The following is a 19,416-nucleotide window of genomic DNA, read 5'->3' as shown; positions in this document are numbered from 1 at the left end:
CCAGGATGGTCTCAATCTCTTGACCTCGTGATCCACCCGCCTCGGCCTCCCAAAGTGCTGGGATTACAGGCGTGAGCCACCGCGCCCGGCCCTAAAAAACCTCTATTCTTGAGTTACACAAGAGAAGTATGATGACTGTTTACTATCTAAATATTGTTTGATCATTACAAGTGTTCAAAAAATATAAACTCTGACTAATGACAATATTTAGAGTGTATTAATATTTTTCTACATATAAGGCACATTTTGAGACTTGCTCTATTCGCAAGTACAATTGCTTACCACTTGAGTTTTTTCCCCATTTTCTCATCAATGTCAGCCATCATTTCATTTGTAGTTGGCAGGGTATATGAGTCTAGAAAAGAAACGAAGAAAAAAATATTGAAAAATACAAAGAAATCAGAACTATATAATGACATATGGTGGAAATCATTTGATATTTATAAACTACATTCCTAAAAATGTTTATATCAAGGGGAGCTGTCTTTGATATCTTTAGCAAAATACCAGTTCACAGAAACAAAGGCCTGAAAAGTTAAAGGACCTTCTTTGGGAATGGCAAAGCTGGCCTGTAGTGATATAGTGACAGCAGAGACATTTTTAGCTTCAAATCGCTCAATCTCATATTTCTGTAACATTATGGAGGACCTAATCCTCAACATATGTGCTCGGTACACTTCAAGCATATAATAACTTAACAATTTCTTTCAATTTTCCTCTGCATCCTCTTCCTAAAACTCCTCTGAAGAAATAATCTGATAAAATAGTTCCATTTAAGGTTCATGGCATTTTAAATGAGATAATGAAAGGAAGAATGGGATTTTAAACATCTGCCCTGCAGATATGTAAGGCGTTTTAAGGGGGAGCAGAAAAGTTTTAGCTTTTGGCGAATTTCACTACATTAAAGCAACTCTCTTTTTTTTTCCCCATTTATTTTATTGCATTTTAGGTTTTGGGGTACATGTGAAGAACATGCAAAATTGTTGCATAGGTACACTCGTGGCAGTGTGATTTGCTGCCTTCCTCCCTATCACCTACATCTGGCATTTCTCCCCTTGCTATCTCTCCCCAGCTCCCCACCCCCCACTGTCCCTCCCCTATTTCCCCCCAACTGACCCCAGTGTGTAGTGCTCCCCTCCCTGTGTCCATGTGTTCTCATTGTTCAACGCCCGCCTATGAGTGAGAACATGCGGTGTTTGATCTTCTGCTCTTCTGTCAGTTTGCTGAGAATGATGCTTTCCAGGTTCATCCATGTCCCTACAAAGGACCCAAACTCATCGTTTTTGATGGCTGCATAATATTCCATGGTGTATATGTGCCACATTTTCTCTATCCAGTCTATTGTCGATGGGCATTTGGGTTGGTTCCAGGTCTTTGCTATTGTAAACAGCGCTGCAATGAATATTCGTGTGCATGTGTCCTTATAGTAGAACGATTTGTAATCCTTTGGATATATACCCAGTAATGGGATTGCTGGGTCAAATGGAATTTCTATTTCTAGGTCCTTGAGGAATCACCACACTGTCTTCCACAATGGTTGAACTAATTTACACTCCCACCAATAGTGCAAAAGTGTTCCTATTTCTCCACATCCTCTCCAGCACCTGTTGTCTCCAGATTTTTTAATGATCGCCATTCTAACTGGCGTGAGATGGTATCTCAATGTTGTTTTGATTTGCATTTCTCTGATGACCAGTGATGATGAGCATTTTTTCATATGTTTGTTGGCCTCATGTATGTCTTCTTTTGTAAAGTGTCTGTTCATATCCTTTGCCCACTTTTGAATGGGCTTGTTAGTTTTTTTCTTGTAGATCTGCTTTAGTTCTTTGTAAATTCTGGATATCAGCCCTTTGTCAGATGGGTAAACTGCAAAACTTTTTTCCCATTCTGTTGGTTGCCGATTCACTCTAATGACTGTTTCTTTTGCTGTGCAGAAGTTGTGGAGTTTGATTAGGTCCCATTTGTCTATTTTGGCTTTTGTTGTCAATGCTTTTGGTGTTTTGGTCATGAAGTCCTTGCCTACACCTATGTCCTGAATGGTTTTGCCTAGATTTTCTTCTAGGGTTTTTATGGTGTTAGGTCTTATGTTTCTTCTTTTTTTTTTTTGAGACAGTGTCTTGTTCTGTTACCAGGCATCAGGCGCCTGGCTGGAGTGCAGTGGCGCGATCTCGGCTCACTGCAACCTCTGCCATCCGAGTTCAACCAGTTCTCCTGCCTCAGCCTCCTGAGTAGCTGGGACTATAGGCATGCGTTACCATGCCCAGCTAATTTTTTGCATTTTAGTAGAGACAGGTTTTTACCATGTTGGCCGGGATGGTCTTGATCTCTTGACCACATGATCCACCCGCCTTGGCCTCCCAAAGTGCTGGGATTACAGGCGTGAGCCACCATGCCTGGCCATTAATGTAACTTATTTTAACTGGTGATGGTAGCTTCTTTGCCTTTGTAACAATGGAAGAAAGTTGCTCTAACATTTGTAGTGCATGATTAGGTGTTCAGTAAGTATTTGCTGAATAAATAAATGATACCATTTGCTTCATGTAAATTTTCTAGGTTTATGAACTATTTGCAGTCTTCTCACAATACCTGAGGCTCTTGGCACGCTTGTGCCTTTCAAAGGAAAAAACAACAACAGAAGTATTTTGCAGGGGAGCACCTACAAAAGATTTCATGATGGTGTTTATTTAAACAATGATCTTTCATGGTGTATTTGAAATAGAAATTTATTTATCTACAAAAATTTTAGACAACATATATACATTCTATATTGTAATATTTTTAAAATTACTGATAGTATACCTTTTTATGTTTTAGTTATGTTGGGTAAGTTATACCTATATTGGTCAACATTTTGGAGAATACTTGAATAAAAGAACACTTTCAATATGATAATCATAATATGATAATCAGTATGACTGGAGTAAATTGAATCAATATATTTGGGACATTGTCTTTCTCTATGTAATCCTCATATTCTTGATTTCCTCACACAAGCATACTTGTGGCCCCTGGAGACCATGAGGTCTTATGTAGAAGGAGGGAAGAAGAAGATTGTCACTGACTTTGTTATTCTAACAGAAGTTGACACCAATGAGGTTTCTAGCACACCGCCAACACTTACAAGGGCCCTTCCAACCTTCATAATGTATCCTCACATTGCAATTATCCTCTGTTATTTTTTTTTCTTGCTTAAAATCTTGCAAAGTCCTTCCAAATCCCTATGAGAAGTTTAAGCTCTTTAACACAGCTTGTAAAGCTATATTTCTTGCAACTCCCTGCCTCTCCTTTACATTCCTTTCCACCAAAATGTTTCTGGGTCCTTACACATTCCATGCTATTCCTCACCTTTATGACTTTCTGCATGCTGCTTGCTCTATGCAAAATAACTAACTGTCCAAATCCCCTCACTAGGACTGCCGCCCCCCGCAACTTCCCTTATTATGGCATCCCCACATCCCATTTTAAGCTTTGAGGGGTCAAGGAACATGTTTGTCTTGCTTCCGTTGCACAGTGCTTTGCATATAGTAGGTGTTCAAAAAATGTTCATTGAGAAAATGAATAAAAGACAGAATGGCCCACCTACTTGCAAATACTTTAGCAGCCCAGCAGGCTTAAAGGTCTGCTGTGGGGATGGCAGCTCCAAGGGACTGAACAAAGCCAATCACAGCCAAGGTTGGCTTCTCCATTAGTGGGGGGAAGATGCCCTTAAACAAGGTGACCTCATTGTTTCTGCTTTTGATGATGGTCTCATCAAGGAAGGGGTAGGAATAATCATAGCCTGTTGCAAAGATGATAGATTTGATAGCCTCAAACATGGTCCCATCCTCAAACACAGCTGAGGTTTCTGTGAACGCCTTCACACTGGGCTTGATGGACACAGTGCCACACAGGATACGGGATGGGAGCTCATCATTGAATACAGGCTCTTTTCTCAGGAAACTACAGAAATGAGAGGCAAACACCCTTGCTGTAAATACCTCATTTCCAAGAAATACCTGTGACAGCCAAAATGACATCGAGCAGTTAAATATCAGCATGAGTGCCATTGAACTCTCTTCCCTCATGGCAATTCCTTTCCTAAATGAGAATAAAACTAATTTACAGATGTAATAAAGTGATTGAGAATGCCAACTCTGGAAGCAGATGGCTCAGGCTAATAGCCTAGCTTTATCTCTTACTAGCTGTTGCTTTACTGTATTTGTTTATGTGTAAAATGGGGATGATGATGGAATCTTCCTCATAGGTTGTTGTGAAAATTAAATGACCAATTATCCTTAAAGCATTTAAAACAGTGCCAGGCTCATGCAAGCACTGTTGTTATAAGTACACTATTATCATAACTTTAAAGTCTTGTCTTACATGGGGAAATCAGACTTGCAGTGGTGGGAAGTTTTATTGCCATGCTTGGTTTTCTTTCATCAGCTCTGGCCACAAAAAGGCATAACAACTTTGATATTGCATTTTAGTTGCCAAAATTCTAGGAATAATATTTTTCAGGATGATATATTTCATTTTGATTTAAGTTTCCTTTGGAATTCTGGAATTTCCTGAAAGTACCGCAGACACAAAGATACTTTGTAAGTCCTGAAATTTGTCTCTATGCTTCCACATCATTTTGTGTCTCTCTAATCCTGTAACCTCTTCTTTTACCTTACAAGGTAGTTAAGTGCAGGCCGCAATGAAACCTGTTTTTTCCTCCCACTTTCTCCCTCCAAAAACTTAGTGTAACTGGAACCCTTTCCAAAAGGAAGCTTAGTTTTTAGAATGAATGAATTTCTAAAACTGTTTTGTCTAAATGGCAAGGCCAAAATATAATTTACAGTTACTCATACGAGATAAAAAATCTTAACCAGCTCAAGCTATGGGACTTATATTAAACACAGTTAAAAAAAAATTTTATTTTAGGTTTAGGGGTCCATGGTTTGTTATATAAGTAAACTATGTATCACAGGGGTTTGGTGTCCAGACAGTTTCGTCCCTTGGGTAATATGCATAGTACCTGATAGGTGTTTTTGCTGATTCTCTCCCTCCTCCCACCCTCCACCCTCAAGTAGGTCCCAGTGTTAAACATAATTTTAAATGCATACAATAAACATTTTTTTTCTTCAGGGTTATAGCAGTCTGGAAGACTGGGTAGGATAAGTGCTTTGGAATGAGAGTTTAGCTCCTAAATCTGGCATTTGTTCTTTCGATTTACAGTTCCTCCTTACTTTTTCTTCACCTCTTTCTCTAAACACAGTGAAACTTTTTGGCTAGCATGGGCCAGGAGATAAAATTCTTTCTTTTCTTACTAACTTAAATAGTTTTTTTTTCTGTTGATATGCTGATTCTTCTACCTAGAATACCTTCCTAATTAGTATGTGTTGGGCCCTATCTCTGTAAAGAAGTAAATAAATGAATCTGACTAATCTTACTGGCCACCTTAGTTCTGTGACTCTCCATGGCTTTTCGTGTTCCATGCCTCCTGGTGGTTCTGCAAAAATGTCAAAATTTCAAGGGTGGAGGAAGTGTGCACCTTTGTTTTGAGACTTCCTACAAGCTGACACATGTTGATTAACACTATTTTGTTATTTGCTCCTTTGAGGCACATTAGAAAACTTGACACTTAGGAAGAACCATTTTTTTTAAAGCTTTATCATTTACAAAACAATTTTTATATTTCTATATTATTGAATACCACAACCATCTTGAGAAGCAGGTATTATTATTGATATCCTTGTTTACCCATAAGCATGGACAAGATCTTCTTCCAAAAAACCAATTTGAGTTTATTCAGCCCTCAAAGTTCGATGCTATAGCTTATAGCTACCGCAAATGAATCATCCATGTCAGGATGATTTATTTGCCTGCTTCATTTCCCTTTCAGATATTTCCATGCTCTTTCTACTGGACTAATTTTAATAAGGTTTCTAAGCCATTCATGGTCTCTGGGTCTGTCCTGTCGCCTGTGAAACCTTTAATTTAATCTTACAAGGCCCAATGAGACAACAAAAGTAGGTTGTAGAGAGAATAAATTCACTTAAATGAGTAACCCCCTTTTTGAATAAAAAATTTCTATTTTAAAGTACCCATTTAAAGGCATCAGGCCATAGTTCTCATGCTTAAACTACGTGTTCATCTTTTGGACATATAACCAGTCAGAGATGAAAGAAGGAAGGACATTCCAGAGAAAGGATGTAAAGTGGGTAGCATACACCATATCCCAAGGATAGCCATCATCCCAGACCCGACTCATGACCCAGGAACCACTTCTGGTACTGATAATGACCTGGTGGGGAAAGGCAATACAGATTTCAGTATCACTCTATAAGAAATAAGCAAACACAACACAATTCTTTGGATACTTCCATGCATTTCTCTCAATATCCAGATTTCAGTATCACTCTATAAGAAATAAGCAAACACAACACAATTCTTTGGATACTCCCATGCATTTCTCTCAATATCCAGGTAGGAACACTTTTAAAAGGCAGGCCTAAATAGTCTAGCAGCCATATAAAAGAATGAGTTCATGTCCTTTGCAGGGACGTAGATGAAGCTGGAAACCATCATCCTCAGCAAACTATCACAGGAACAGAAAACCAAATACCACATGATCTCACTCTTAAGTGGGAGCTGAACAATGAGAACACATGGACACAGGGAGCGGAACATCACACACCAGGGCCTGTTGGTGGGTGGGGGGCGAGGGGAGGGAGAACATTAAGACAAATACCTAATGCGTGCAGGGCTTAAAACCTAGATGACGGGTTGATAGGTGTAGCAGTCCACCATGGCACATGCATACCTATGTAACAAACCTGGATATTCTGTATGTGTATCCTAGAACTTAAAGTAAAATTAAAAAATAAACAGTCTAAAATTTAGACTAGTGGAGACAGGACTCTCTCACCACCCCTGAGAGCAGGTGTATAGTGGTTGAAAGGATTAGAACCATACCTCTAGGAACAACAGGGCTCTCTGTTCAACTATGATGGTTTAATCTTCACATACTCATAGACTAAGATGGCAAGTCTGGAAGGGACCAGATGATCCAGTAAGCCCCACTAGTGATGGCTGATGGTAGTCAGTGGCCTAGGTGGGGGAAAATGTAGCTAAATATCTAGCTAAAATTAAGCTGAGGATGTCAAGGGTTTAATTATGTTCCCTGTTCCTCGTCCTTTCAGTTCTCCCTGCATGCATACCCCAAGGACTTTTCCATGGCAACTGCCTCATCCCTGAGATTAGTCTGGCTGCTTATCTAGTTTACCGTCTTTGCAAAATAGACTTTAACTTTGTGATAACTGAAGGGAATTTTTAGTTAAAAAAATTTAGCTTTATTTACATCAATTTAAGAATTTATTGAGAATCTGTTTTCTTAAAAATATGTTGTTTCTTAAGCGTCTGTTGGTGATAGATGATTCAGCTTGGAGTCCTCTGGGAAGTCTTCCTTGACCTCATCCAGGATAAGTTAGGTTCTCTTTTCCCTGTGCTGCTATTGCCACACCTAATTCTACTGGAAGACTCACTGCCTCCTTTGGTGATAGTCTGTGTGTACCTGTCAACCCCATCTCCAACTCTTCCTTGAAGTCAGGAACTAGTCTAACTTATTTATGCATTTATTTTTAGTTTAGCATAGTTCTGACACATAGTAAGTATAATAAGTGCCCAATATTTGTTGAGCACCTGCTGTTGAGTGAATTAATGTTAGTAAATACGAAATCATGCATATCTTTCAGACCTTCAGAGTGGTAAAGAGTGCTTTTTGCATGATAAATTATAATAAATACTGTTAAATAAATACAGATTAAGCCTAACTAGGAAGAACTAGTCTATTTGGAGGTGATTAGAATACAAAATTAAAACAAGAAATAACACACATACGCACTCACCTATACATACACACACTCATGCACTTACCTCTGGATTCAATGGAATGTACTTCCTTGCTAGCATGGGCCACATTACTTGGCTTCACATGGAGAATTTCTCAAGTCTTCCTTGATTTAAAGGGCACATACAACAGGTGGATCTCTTGTGGTGTGACAGCAAGTACCATCCTTAGTACCTTGACTGCTGATTTAGTAGCACAGCCCTGTCTTAGGTTTATTTCCCAAAACCTTTTATGTCAGGTACCTGTGTAGCCAGACGGCTGAGCTCACAGCAGTGTCACATCCCGAATTCCCTAGACCCATCACGAGGACCCTCTTCCCCTTGAAGGCTTCCAGATCCTTATAATCTTGGCTATGGAGGTAGTTGCCTTAAAACTGGTTCAGGCCTAAGTGGAACATGGCGAGTGGTTTGAATGATTTTCAGAAGTTATAAAGATGTTTTCAATGTGTTTTTTTAACCTCCTATATCAGTTTTAGTTAAAAAATTCGCTAGTTGAAGTACATTTATCCATTTAGCATTTTTTGACATTAAGCTCCCTAAAAATTACTTTTAGTGCCTTAAAAAAACTTAAGGCATGAGAATTTATGTTTTGATAATAGTTAATATTTATTGGGTTAACTCTGGGGGCTAGATCTTGTGCTAAATGTTTTACATGGTTTAACTATTTAATCTTGATAACATCCCTGCATGGCAGGCTATTGTCCCTATTTTAAAACACGACGAAATTGAGACAAAGAAGGTAAGTGGTAAGGAACTAGTGGAATAATAAGTTGAGCCCAGGTGTTCTGATCCCATGCTCATAAACATTAAATATACTGGCTGTTAACATTAGCATTCCTCCTGAAACCTTTCCTCTGTAATTTGCCTGGCCTGTGAACATCATACCTAGATATGGGAACTCTAATGAGTAGACTGTGTGCCTGTGGCAAGGAAGGAAGGAAAAATGGAAGTAAGGCTTCATCCATATTTTATTTATTTTGAGGTTTGCCGCTTTTGAATGGTAACAAAGTGTGCTGCTATACTCAACACCCATGTGTGTGCACACACACAAATCACTGAAATTTCTGAAGTTTATTTGCAAACTTCTAATTTCTAATGAAATTAGAAACTTAGGAGTCTCCTATAAATAAGTAAATGTGTTTTTTTAAAAACTGTTTGGCAGTTGGACTTTACTTTTTCTGAATGTAACTCTGCTTGGAGACCCCATGTGCTGTAAGGACCTATAGTTGAGTTACTGTCTATAAAATAGGAACTTGTGTTTGTCTGATATCTGGCTTGCAGGTCCTTTATTATTTTAATATAAGGGCTTATGAGGCTATTTATTACTATATCTTATCATTAAACTTAAATTTTTTTCTTTTGAAATCTTTGGGACTTTAAGAATAATCATTATGTAATATCTATAGAAAGATGTTTCTAACCCTGGATGTTTGCATATAAGTCCCCAGATTATTATATATTTTCAAAACTTACCAGGAAAGGAATCAGTTGGCAGATTGGGGTATATGTGATGTCCTGAACAAATCATTACAGCATCAAAAATAGTAGATCCCTGTTTCCCATCCTTTTCAATAACAACAACCCATTGGCCTGTGACTAAGAAGCTGGGACATTTCTTTATACTGGAAACCAGGGTCTTAACCAGAAAATTAATTTTTCTATTTATAATTCTGTGTGTGCAAGTTTTTTTCCTTCTTGAATTGTTTCTGTGGAGGAGATAATTATGAGCTCTCTTGGTCATTCAGAAATATATTGAAAGATATTAAAATTGGAGTCACAGTGAATCTTCAGTGAGTCTTTGAATCTCACAAGAAAAATTACTCACTGGAGTACATTGACTTTTTGACATCAAGTTAGTTGATTTACAGGTAAATCACACTGAATGTTTTTGTGAATGATGTCATATAACAAATCTATGTTGTTATGGCTATCCTCTACTGACATGGCTTCCTCCTTTTTTTGACCTCATCTTCCATATACTCAAGAATATGGGTATATCTCAAGGTTTGATTGTTGGCTTTTCTTTTGCTCCGCATAAATACTCTCCCTTAGAACTATTAGCAACTTTCCTGTTATGAATATACAAATACATCTATTTTTGGTCTCTCTTATCTAGTTTAGTTTGATCTTTCCATCTGGAGGGCCACCTCATCCTCATATGTAGCAGGTTTTGATTGACCTACTTAAATTTCCTTCAACACTGGCTTCTGACTTTCCTATTTCTCTGAATGATGACATAAACCTCCCAGCCAGTTATGCTTCAAATCCACAACTATTTTTTACTTGTTATTTCTCCATCCTTGCCTCATGTTTAAACAATAATTTCTCTCCCAATCTTACTCTTTCTGTGATTGCTAACACTGCCTTCATTCAAGTCCTTATCATTCCCTTGCGGGGACTATGGCAAGAACCTATAACTAACCTGTCTTCAGCCTCCCATTGCCTGCAAGTCATCCTTCATCCTGCTTGTCAGATTAATCTTCCTAAAGGACCATATTCATTTCACGTCTCCTGCTCAAAGTGATTTCTGTTACTTCACAGCCTCTAAAACTTATTCTACATCTCTAATGCTATCACTATTAAGTCCATACAATTTTGTTCCAATTTACTCTTTTGATCTTATTTTGCTATTCCCACAGACTTTTCTATGACAGATTCTGCAAACTGCTCCCCCAATGTCCATTCTCTCTTCATCTTTACTAACAGAACCTGATTTTGTTTGGAGTGACAACATGCCCAGCAAAGGGATGCATTTTCCAGGTTCCTGTGCAACTAGAGTGGCCTATGAGATATAAGCAGACAATGTTGGACAGGCTTTTCAGGAGAATTTGTAAAAGGAGAGCTGATTCAGCTGGGAGGACATCCCTTTGCCCTCTTTCTTTCCCTTTTTTTTTTTTTTTTTTTTTAGTATTAATTTCATTACTTAGTGCACGACCACCTGGCTTCCGCTTCTGTCATTGCACTGAATTTTTTTTTTTTTTTTTTTTTTGCCTAGAAGGCAAGTGTGATTGCTCAGCAACTGTTTTGGACCATGAGGCAAACTTCATGATGTAAGCCTCATGCAAAGAAGGGTGAAACTGAATCTTTGATGACTGTGGTGCCATCACATAAACTCTGGATGTCCCTCTCTGAATTTCTTTTACATGGTTGCAAAATAATCCTCTATTTTTCAAAGTACAGTACATACTAGCTTACTGATGTATGTGGCCGTATCTCATCCTAGCAGATACGTCTCCCTCCTACCCAACTTGATTTGCCCATTGCTCTCCAAATCAGCAGGGTATTTTCCCACCTCTCTAATTTTACTCATGTCACTCACTTACCTAAAATGCCTAACAAATACAACTAAATTTTGCTTTCTCTAGAAAATACCTTCTCCCAAAGTGTTGCCTCTTGCTTCATGATCTCTGTAGCATTGATCTATTTATAAACCATAGATAGCTTTAAAAACTTTTCTCTTTGATTGACGTTGTTACTGGAATCTTATTACTTACTCTTTATATATTTATTCTGATGCACAGCTAGATTATAAACTTGAGAGCTGAGTCTTAGACCTCTTTTTGTTTTACATATAGCACATAGCACAATGCAAGCACGTAGTAGAAACTTCGTTAATCTTTGTTGATATTAATACCATAAATGGAAGCGAATACATGGAATAAAATGACTATTGGAAAATTTTATTTTAACTCTACATTTGGGGCTACTCCAGGTAAAATAATAATGTAAATATAACCACAGTTCATAATTTTGCTGATTGTTTTTCCCACTATATGCACGTGTTCTGCCTGTAACAGCAGTTATTTGAGGTTAAGAGTTCCAAACATACAGACAGAAATGCTCAATAAAAAAAGAGTCCTAAAGAAATGTAAAACATTATTTTCACAGAAACAATGATGAAATCTCAAGTCTTTTTAATAATAAAAAAAATCTAATGAACTGAGTGGGTGAAGATGGGGGCAATGACTGTATTTCCCATTTAAGTTGTTAACCTTTTCATAATGGCAGAATTCCTACCAAATGCTGTGGTTTTTGAATTACAACTCATTGGAATTGAAGTGACAAAATGCCTATAACATACTAAAGCATTTTGGATTATTTCCAATATCGGAGCATGAGGGTGAAAAGTGGACAATGATGGGATAGCTGCCTCTATTTTGTAAGGTAGTCTGAAAGCTCTCAGAGAATAGTGGACTAATAAGTCTAAAAGAAAAAAAGTCAGTGCATGAATACTTTATAATCACAGCCAACATTTGATTGTTGAGGTGCCCAAACATTTGGCTCTAATTTCTATAATACTGTGCGGTCTTCTTTTCTCTAACCCACACATATATTAATTTCAACAGTACAAGTTATAAGTGTCCTACCTCAAACTGTATGTATCTTAAAAGATCCTTCTTTTGACCAAATGTCTTTATGTATTCCTGGAGGTTGCCGTGGTGCCTATAGTTTGGGTAATCATCAGGGTAAGGGAAGTCTGGAAAGCACATCATTTCTTTGGAAGAGTTGGTGAATTCAGACTGGTAAATGCTGGCTCTGCCTTCTTCTGTGTGGTCCTAGGGAGAATAAGAAAGCTTAAAGAGAAAGCCACGAATTGTGTTCCCTTTGGTGAACACAGTGGTTCAATTCTTGGTTGACTAAACCTCTTTTAATATTTAAAAGCATAAGCAAAAATTAAAAGCTCTCAGTAAGCTGTGGAATGGAAAGCCCTTCACGTAGCACCTGACACAGAACCTGAGCTCTCCCCTCGTGAATCCCCTTATTGTAATTACCCTTAGTATTAGCTCTGTTTTTATAGTCACTTAGTGGTTTCTGACATTCTCCTGTGACATCACTGGTTCTGATCTTATCCTCAGGTTAAAAACAAATAAAACAAAGAAACAACAAAACAGTCTAGAGGAGGCTTTGGCTTCTAGCCTATTTATTTGCTGTAGGAGTTCAGCAAACTCTTCATTGGCAACAGAGCCCAATATTGAAGTGGTTTCCCAACTTTGGTATAATCAGAATCACCTGGAGGGCTCCTTAGACCGTAGATTTTTGGGCCCTATTCTTAGAATTTTGGATTCAGTCTGTCTGGAGTGGAGTCTGGGGTGTTTTGCATTTCTAACAAGTTCTTGGTGATGCAGATGCAGCTGGTATAGGAACCACACTTTGAGAACCACAGCTCTGTTGTAAGTGAACCCTGTCCTTTGGCTCACTAGTTACTGGCCTTTACGCCTCACCAAAGAAACACACGAAACCAGAGGCCTTAGAACATGTGTTAAATCTTAGCACTTCATTTTAAAGCCTCTGTGTAATTGAAAAGCGGCTTATTTTTTAGAAGCAGTCAAAGGCTAACTTGAAAATAAACATTTCCTCTCAGTTGTCAGGGTAGGGTAAAAGTACACACAATATGCTGCCTTGAAAATACATTTAAGAGCTGGCAGCTTCTGCTTCCTGAGGTCCAGAAGGGACTCTTGTGCAATGGGGGAAAGAGATGGAATGTCACGTTGCTGCTGGATTCAAGATGTGTATCTTTCTCTCACACCGTCTGAGCCCTGGAAGAAGGAGACAAAAAGTGCTAGAAAGAGAGGATTGTGTCCCAGTGGGGAAGTGGGGGGCTGCCTGAAGCCTCAGTATTTTTTCTCAAGTTGAAAACATAATCTTCCCCTATTCATGGTTGCTGTATTTCTCATAAGGACAAAAGCTCAGGGATTTAACCTTTTTTTTTTTTTTTTTTTTTTTTTTTTTTTTTTTTTTTTTTTTTTTTTTTTTTTACCATCACTTTAAAATTTTTGCGGAGGTCAGAAAAAGGGTGAAGGCTCATGCCCGGCAGTTGGGCAGGTTGAGTGCTTCCTTGTCACCAACAGCTGGTGCCTTTTACTGATGGTTGTGAGGAGAGGTTGGAAGGAGTTTTTTCAGCTGCCCATTGAAAAGAGGTGGGGCTGAGCTGTGGGCTAGAGCCTGGTTAATGAAGGCAAAACTGTTCTGGGAAGCAGAGATGCTGAGGTCTTGGAATATTTCCATCTTAAATGAATCTCTGCTTTTTTGCCCCTTGACCCCAGTCAATTATAACACAAGGAGAGAAGAGTATGTACACTACAGCTCCTTGAAATTTGCCCTAAAAGACTGTTCTCCAAACAAACATAAAAAAAGCAAATGTATTATATAACAAGTCAGTTACTCCAGGGAGTGTGTGCATTTTTATTATTTCAACATGAGGTGTGATTTGAGCCAGTAAAGAAGAAATTAAACATAGACTCTGCTTCTAGCTGAGGGAGCTTGCCCTGGAACCAGATCCCTAAGCAGCTGTGGGCACTAACACAGTTGAGAGAGAACTGTGTTCATCTCTCAACTTTCCCATGAGAACGTAATTAACTTGAGGGCAAAGTCAGAGGTTAATTCCAAGATGTTGTACATGCATCTGAGCAGTCTGCCTTGATCTTTCTGATTCCAGCTCTGCGTATCAGTCCCATATCTCCTTGTCTAAATACGCCCTCAAAATATGCTCAAAAGTTGCCTTCTTTCTCATGCTTTTCCTTACCTTCCCTCTCTCCTACTGCCAACTCACCTTTAACTTCACTAAGCTCCCATTGTTCTTACTGCCCTAATTACACAGTCACTTGAAGTTATTCTAATACTTGTTTTCTCTCTGCGTTTAAAGTGCTGGCTGGTCTCTTATCTGTATTTATGCTTAATATAGTACCCCACACATAATGTACTCAGTAGGTATTTGTTGAATGAATAAATGAATAAATGAGTGGGAGAAAGTTCGAATAGTCCTGGGTTCAGCTTTTGCAATTAAAATGATACTAACCTATTGTTTGTTAAGTAATTTCATTCATTCATTCATTCATTCATTCATTCATGTTTTGAGATGGAGTCTTGCTCTGTTGCCCAGGCTAAAGTGCAGTGGCATGATCTCGGCTCACTGCAACCTCTGCCTCCTGGGTTCAAGAGATTCCCCTGCCTCAGCCTCCAGAGTAGCTGGGATTACAGACATCGACGAAAACGCCTGGCTAATTTTTGTATTTTTAGTAGAGACAGGGTTTCACTGTGTTGGCCATGCTGGTCTCAAACTCCTGACATCAGATGATCCACCTGCTTTGGCCTCCCAAAATGCTGAGATTATAGGCATAAGCCACCACACCTGGCTGTTAAGCAATTTCTTATTACAGTAGTAATAAAATCTTTTGGGGGCATGAGGCCCTGTTTTGGAGTGGATGGAACTTAAAATACACTCACATTGCCTGCTAGTATTTAAATCCCATTTGGTTTTCATTTCTCAGAAAAAGCAAGTAGTGAAAAGTTCAGAATTATCAAATTTCTGTCTGCTGTAACACCTTCTAACAAAGGCTTGTAAGATAAAGTCTTACGTAACACATTTAAAAAAATCCCTCTCTGATTATATATTGTGCCAAGCAACTTTTCTAAGAAGGAAGGGTTGAGGTATGTTGAGGGGGCCAAAGTTTTGAGTATTTGTAAGGGTCCACATCCTCACCATGCCTTTGAGTAGAATTCTGCTTATAAACATGACCTTAGGGAAAATAAAAAATTCCTCTTGTGGATAACTCAGAATCCAACTTTGTATCTTATTGAACTATCACTTATTGCTTCCTTAAACTCTGATCTGGCTATATTGGCTAACTCATAAATCCCTTTCCGTACACACCATGTTCATTGCCTTTTCTGTACCTTTCATGGATTGTTGGTCTCTTACCTGGTGCTGGCGCACTGCCAATGACTGCATAGGTCTATGGAGTGCCATCCACAGTCTTTGATGGAAAATGCACTCTCTAGGAGTTGTGTCACAGGTGCTCCTCTATTTTGCTTGTCTGGGGTTCTCTTTCAATGCTGAGCTAAATGTCATCCCTGTGGGAGGTTTCCTTTGACCTAAGATTTCTGTAGCCCGCACTCTTCTAAAAGAGTGTGAACTGATGGCGACCAGGCCTATCTTGTTGTAGTTATATAATCTCTTATTTAAAAATCTTAGGGCCAGATATATTTTGGACTGTGTACATTTTTGGATTTTGCTCCATAATACACCTAGTCAGATCTGGGGCCACAATCTGTCAAATGCAATAAAATTTCTGCAGTGCAACAGAAAGTGAGGCTTAGCCTCATGTTGATCCAATTCACATTTTTCAGCCTTATGATTTCAGGAGAGGTTTTGCTATCAAATGAGTTTTTGCCCATTTGCTGTCAAAGGATTGTGGAATTATATTATAGCTTTCTTCATCAAATGAAATGGAATCATGTATAAAGAGTGATTATATAAGTTCCATATTTGTCATCCCAGTATGTAGCACAAACTCTACCAGAATAGGTGCTCAAGCAGCATTTAATTGTTACTAGGGAGATGGTAGAAAGCCATTTTATGATTTAGTCTAAGCTGGCCATCTTTCCCTGAGCAAATGTAAATAAGGAAAATTAAATTCTTGAAAAATATTAACTCTTGATTACCCCCTGCTGGAAAAATTAATGACCTCATATCTCATGTAGTGCTTTCAGGGTTACAAAACCAAAAAAAGAAGAATAAAAGAATAATACATAGAAGAATAAAAACATATTCTAAGTTAGCACTAATATACTCAGTTGGAGGAGGCTATTGCTGCAGGCTGGGCAATAACTAAGACCAGGACAGAAAGTAGTTACAAGATGAATGATGTGGATATGTTTTCAAGCCAAATATGTATCGTTGACAATTAATTACAATGGCTGGGAAATTCAGGACAGAAGGCTAGAAGTTTCTCCAAACTTGGCTTTGAAATTAAAAAAAAAATGTGTTTACAAGGAGTATTTCCTAATTATATAATTTCTATAACAAGGAGCCCAAATGGCAAAGACCATAATTTTTCTCTCTGTATTTGGAGCTGATAGGCTATTCAGCAGCCATAAACACATCAGACGAAATCATTATCTATACTAATTTCTATCTGCCCAGTAGACATAAGTTAATTATAGAATCATATCCTCTGCATTTGACAAATGAGCATTTGAAATTCAGGGAAAAAAAAGCAACTGGCTTGTTATCTATCTGCCTAGAAAACCTACAAGTTGAGACTAGAACTCAGGACTTCTGATCTCAGGATCTCAGTCCAGGTCTGCTTTTTCTCTTTTCTAACCATGGTCCTGGCATTTAAGAGCAACAAAGAACAGAATCATGTCTGTTACATGGGAAAGCCATGGTATATTTTTGGTTAATTACTAACGTTAGTGCCCTTTGCAGCTCGGAGATCTGGACTTCACCATGCAGGTGATGATGTTTAATGAGCTGAAGATGTCCTTTTCAGGACACATTTTGCTGGTGTGAAATAGTTTTTTGTGCATTAGTACGATTGGAGAGGTAAGATTTCACTTTCCAGATCTGGAGCTTTTGTGACCTGCCTCCCAAATCTGAATTAGAACTGACCAGATTTGATTTGCCTTGGAACCCACCATCTCCTTCCACTGGGTTCCAGTGATGTGCCACTCACTGAGAATTTCCACAGGCCTCCAACATCATTGTTCCTTTCAAAGCAAGTGGGCTCCAGCCCCTCCTCCAGACAGCACCATATGGCAGCCAGGCCACTGACTCCAGCTCCGATGATGCCCACCCTCTTGCTCATGATTACCTGTAGGAGAGTCTGGAGAGAACATCTTCTGAAGAGTATCTTTAATACTTAGGATTTTTTTCAGTGGAAATTATCAGCCATTATTATGTATCAGGATCCTCACTTAAACACAACAAGACATAGATGCACATTGATGGTATATGCTCATTATTATTTTTTTACTGCTTTTGCTATAATGAGATACTAAAACTGGCTGCTCCTCATTATTCAATGTGTCAAAAATAGCAGAGTCAGTGAATGCTAGAGCAGGAAAGACCTTGAAGATTGTCAGTCCAATGCTCTCAATTGCAGATGAAGCTTTGGCACGCCGAGACTAGAAATCACTTCTTCAAGGTCTCAGAGCTAACAAAGGTATTGGAACTAGACATCCAGCCTGCTGCATGATATCCTCTGTACAAAATCACTCCTCATTTTGAATGCTCTAAGGGGCTTTACCTCTTAAGCAACCACCTTTCTCTCTCCCAGAGAATCAGCAGTTCTCTAAATATAGAAGAGAATGGCATTTAATAATGTCTTTTGATGTAAAAATTGGGAAAGGGGGAGGAGTTACTATTCTTAAAGTAAAAATACCTTTTTTTTCTTGTGTTTTTAATGGTATAGAGCCCTAGTAAAACCTGGAAGAGAAGGACTGAGTGTCGTAGGGATAAGAGAAAAATGGGAGGGGTGGGTGGAGTAAAAAGAAAGAAAGGGGTAGGAAAAGGGCAAGAATGAAGTCCCTGGTTCTTGTTACAAAAAGTGTAAAATGGTGAGCTGGCATGACCACTGCAGCTGTAAGGTGAAACTCCTGGGAGATTATGGGAACAATGATTCTTTTATTTATTTTTATTTTGGAAATATAGAATATATAAACAAAGGCTATGCACCTGGACTGTAATGAAATGTTTTGTTGTGCAAACAGTGAAAAGCAGCTCAATTTTCTGGAAACTTAAGAGGGCCTGATCTGAGGAGCTGAACTAAGTCTTGTAGATGAGTTTGTAAAACTAGTGAACTCAAAAGACAGAATTGTGGTCTCCGAATCTTGTGTCTGGGTCCCTCCCACTTCTATACCTGCCCTTCCTGATTCTCCCTCCTTTCCTTCCTCTGGGCATTCCTTCCACTACTGACAGCCTACTGTATGTCAAGCATTATAATAGTCTTTTGGGGGATTCAAAGATGAGAAGACACAGTGCTTTCCATCTAGAACCATGAAGCCTGCTGGAGAGAGAGATGATAAATGTCAGTGGAAGTATGGTTCAGTCTAGTGCTTGCATGTAGGAAGAAACATCTAGGTCCACCTGGAGGAATAATAAGAGAGGCTTCAAGGAGTGTGAGAAGACAGCTGAGACTTGAAAGAAGTATAGATGTTTCCCTGATAGATAAGGGACAAGAAATCCAAAACAAGCAGAGAGAAAAATATATGCAAATGTGTAGCAAAGTAAGAGCACATGACAGGATAAACTACAATGAGTTCAGTTTTGTTGGACCATAAGTGACTGGAATAGCAGAATATGGGTTAAACATTGCAGGGCACAGGTTATAAAGCATACTAAAGTACCACCGTCACAGGTTTGGATACCATCTACTGGATTTTGGTGGTTCATGTGAGAATTTTGAACAAGGAAGTGGCATCAGACAAGATCAGATTCACATGTAGGCTAGAGCAGACGGTGCTAGAATCAAGGAGACCAAAACCCAGGATGTTATTTCAACATTATAGGACAGAGAGGCTGAGGACTTAAATTAGAGTAGCATCAGGGGAATTGGGTAGTGGAGACAGGACATATAAGATATTCAGGAATTAGATGTTTGGGGACCTGCTGACTGATTATAGGCATAATGCCTCAGCTAAAGTACTTCTGTTTTTAAGAGTTCACATTATGATTTATATGCATATGCTTATGATACAGTGCAGGAGATAAAAAACACTTTCAAGAAGAAAGGTATGTAATAAAGGGAATTAGGTGCTTGCAAA

At 38.7% G+C, this 19,416-nt stretch overlaps 1 pseudogene; it reads right to left on the bottom strand.

Annotated features, from left to right (window-relative positions):
* LOC108308361 overlaps nucleotides 1-17,459 on the bottom strand; it is a 25,304-nt pseudogene extending 7,845 nt beyond the window's left edge.
* Between the last annotated feature and the right edge of the window lie 1,957 nt (nucleotides 17,460-19,416).

The sequence above is a fragment of the Cebus imitator genome, unplaced genomic scaffold (assembly GCF_001604975.1).
Source record: "Cebus imitator isolate Cc_AM_T3 unplaced genomic scaffold, Cebus_imitator-1.0 Scaffold84, whole genome shotgun sequence".
NCBI classification, from domain to species: domain Eukaryota; kingdom Metazoa; phylum Chordata; class Mammalia; order Primates; family Cebidae; genus Cebus; species Cebus imitator.
This window is presented reverse-complemented; position numbering and strand designations above follow the sequence as displayed.